Source organism: Aegilops tauschii, chromosome 4, assembly GCF_002575655.3.
Source record: "Aegilops tauschii subsp. strangulata cultivar AL8/78 chromosome 4, Aet v6.0, whole genome shotgun sequence".
NCBI classification, from domain to species: Eukaryota; Viridiplantae; Streptophyta; class Magnoliopsida; order Poales; family Poaceae; genus Aegilops; species Aegilops tauschii.
The window spans coordinates 121,453,139-121,457,239 of NC_053038.3; positions in this window are offsets into that span (position 1 = coordinate 121,453,139).

The following is a 4,101-nucleotide window of genomic DNA, read 5'->3' on the forward strand; positions in this document are numbered from 1 at the left end:
TCTAATTTGTTGAAGTGCCTTCTGCTTAGTTACCACATCATAGGTGTGAATATGTCAAGCCGTCCATTTTTTCGTACATATTCCATCCTCGTATCATGACTTTGCCTTTCATCAGAGTAGTGTTCGTTAGTATCATGCATGAATGAGTTCTGAAGAGCGAATTATATTCCTTTTTCTTGTCGGTTTGACCTCACAATGCAAAATCAATAAAGCTGAAGGAAATTGGCAAGGCATTGGATGATGGTGGTCCTTCCGAGCAACTGAAACGGAGGTTCTCTACAGATTCTACTCCGCCATCCTCCCAACAAGATTCGCAAGACAACGCAAGGCTAGACAGTCAATGTAGCTGTCTAGATGATGAGCACATATCCCCTACTCCACCATCACAGGTGCTTGCTCTAACTTGGCACTATTATATGTGGTTGCATGTTGCGTATGATGTCTAGCTTGTATTGCTTCTAACTTTGTTGAATTGCATCTGCTTACTTTACACATAAAGCATGTGAATATGACACGTGTTCCTGTTTCTAGAACATACGTCTACATGATGAGCACATCTCCCCTACTCCACCATCACAGGTGCTTGCTCTAACTTGGAACTGTTATATGTGGTTGCGTTTTCCGTATGATGTCTAGTTTGTATTGCTTCTGATTATGTTGAATTGCATCTGCGTATCTTACAACTTATACCTGCAACGATCACTTACCCATAAGACACATTTAACTTGGGACTGCGATGTAGGTTGCATCTTGCATTGTCTTCTAGCTTGTACTGCTTCTAATTTCTTGAAATGGCACTTACGACGAGACACTTTTTACCTGATAGAGTGATATTGGTTGCATGTTCATATGGTGCCTAGCTTTCATTTCTTCTAATTTTGTTGAAATGCCTTCCGCTTACTGTTTTTTCATACATATTCCATCCTCCTATCGTACATGTGAATATGAAACGTTGTCTTTTTTGTATATATTCCATCCTCCTATCCTGCGCTTGCCTTACATCAAAGTAGTGTTCGTCTGTATCATGCATCAACCAGTTATGCAGAGCTAATTTTATTCATCTTCTTGTGGTTTTGACTTCATAAGGCAATATCAAAAAATAGGAAGGAAAAGAGTAAGTTAGGGGATGTTGGTGGTCCTCCGCACCGACGCAAACAGAGACTCTCTAGATTTGCCACTGCTACTGCTAATGAAGTTGAAGTCCCAAGTCTACATGATGAGTTCATCTCCCTTACTCCAACATCGCAGGTGCTTGCTCTAAGTTGACAGTGTGATAATTGGTTTCATGTTGCATATGTTGTCTAGCCTGTATTTCTTCTATTTTGATTAAATTGCACCTGCTGAGTTCATATGTTATACATGTGCATATGACATGTCATTTTGTGTCTAGAATACGCTACACCTATCTATCATATCATGTTCTTACATCAAAGTACTGTTGTTGTGTATCCCGCATCAGTCACTCATGATTGGACACTTTTAACATGGCAGTTTGATAGTGGTTGCATCTTGCATTGATTTCTACGTTGTGTTGCTTCTAATTTTTCGAATTGCCACTTATGACAAGACACTTTTAACTTGGCAGAGTAATATTGGTTGCATCTTTCATATGGTGTCTAGCTTGCATCACTTCTATTTTCTTGAAAATCCTTCTGCTTAGTTTACACATTGTAGCTGTGAATATGTCATGTCATCCTGTTTTTCTTACATATTCCATCCTCATACGGTTGTCTTACATCAAAGTATTGCTTGTCTGTATCATGCATCAATGAGTTCTGAAGAGCGATTTTATTCTTTTATGTCGTGGGTATGGCTTGACATGGCAAAGTCAAAAAAGAGCAAGGAAAATAATATAGTAGGGAGTGGTGTTACTCGTCGGGTGAAACGGAAAAGGATCGGCCGTCCAGATTCTGCTGGTATTTATAGTGCAGTAGAAGGTCCAAGTCCATCGGCTAAATCTACAAACACAGTATCACCTGCTCCACCAGCTGCAGCATCCGCTTCAACTGTACCAGCATCTCAACGAGTTACTCGTTCGTTTGCTCCGGAACTGGCCAGTTCCCAAGCTGCCTTCACACCTAACACTACTTCCGAAGCACTGCTGACACAACAGGACTTGGCAAGATCAGATGAACCTCATGAGCATCAACACCAAGACGGTACCTGACCGAGTCAAGTTGCAGTTGCATGCTCCTTTATATGTACTCTCACAGTTTTATGTACACTAACACTTTGCATATTCGTTGTTGAACTAGCACCACCACGCAAGCGGAAACAGACATCAGGGATAATGCTTGACAGATTAACAAAATCAAAAGGAGGAAGAATGGAGATCCATTTTGAGGCAGGTTTAAAAAGGCCATGTGATGCTACAGAGTTAGCCAAGTTAGTATCAGAGGCAGCCGTTGCCGTTAGGTGTCATGCACGTATCCTCCCAACATGGATCCAGTACAGGAATGATAAAGACAATACCCAGTTTAACACCTTGCTTGACCATTTATCCGTAAGTAATGTTATTCATCGCAATTAGTAATATTGTCTTGCTCTGTCCCATACTTTCTAGCTTCCTCCTAATAAGACTCACATTCTTTTTTCAACAGATGAGGTTCAAGTTGGATCTGAAAGATGATGCAACTAAACAAGCATGCACTCATGTTTTTCAATCAGCTCTGTGACAATATCGGTACCACCTTAGAAAATCTCACTTTGAAGGCAAGGCTAACAATGAAATCGCCCAAACATCTCCAGTGGAATATATTACAGATGAAGACTAGACACCCCTTGTTAAACACTGGTCTGATCCAAAGTATCAGGTAGGCTATATGTATTTGATCAGACCACATATTGAACTTGTATTTATGTATGTGCCTTACAAGTGTATCTTCTTCTAGGCTAACTGTTTGAAGAACAAGACCAACCGTTCTAAAGTGAAATTCCAACAGACAACAGTATCTCGTAGCTATATTGCACACTGCGAGGCTCTTGCAAATAGCTGCTACTTCCTTGTTTTTTCTGTGCCACATTATCGTATCTATATTGACTTGTTCCAAATACAGAGGAAAGCCTGTGTGGGCTAAAAAGAACCTGAACCGAATGCAGTGCAAATCTTCAAGGATTGCCACACCAGCAAGATGAAGGGCATGAGCACACCAGTTCAAGCCATTGTTGTAAGTCCTTACTCCTCCTACCTTTGAACTGATTGGTATTGTGATGTGTTCATTTAACTACTTGGTTTGTAGCCAATGTCAGTTACTCTGTTCACTTTTATACACAGTTGTCTTAACGTATCATTTCACCTTACATGGTTTAAAAGAGATGAAGGATATTCTTTTCGTCTTGATCTGTATTCTATTTGTTATGTTCACGTGCGCACACAATGATAAAATAGCCTGTTTGTTTTATATCTGTTTGCCCATGATATGAATGATGTCATACTATGTTCATCCTACTTTAAACCATGTCTATTTATCCTTAGATGTCAACGAATGTGAGGAAATAGACAATATAGTAGGCATGCTACATGGACATATGTTCCGAAAGTGATTTTATTATGCAGTTGGCACTACAATACATGCTAATGTATTATAGTAGTTCACCAAAATAAGTTATGTATAAACATGTAACCTACTTTGTTTGTTTTTGTCTCATTAGTAACTTATCTGGTACACTAATCTACAAGTTCAAGCATTAAGGAAGCTATGGAAAAAATGATTGAACAGCCACAACCAGCTGAAGGTGACGAGGCTACCACAGGCACAATGTCACCTCTTGCTGCAGTGCGTCAGTATCTCTCCACTAACAGTGCAAAAAGCACCTTCCTGCGTAATTCTGGGTTGGTTGTCAAGGTAACCTCGTCCAAATCGCCTACTGAACAAAATCTTCCTGCTAGACAGAGTGATATATCTATGCTCCAGACACAAGTCCAATCCCTAATGGACGTCGTTTTGGAAACAAGAATAGTGGTTGAAAAATGTCGTCAAGATATGAATGGTTTTGAAACCAGACCATCAGACATTCGCTTCATTGTTCAAGAGCAATGGCGGAAAAAGGTGAAGATCGTGCTGCTCCTTCAGATTCTACAGCCTGAAACATTAGCACTCA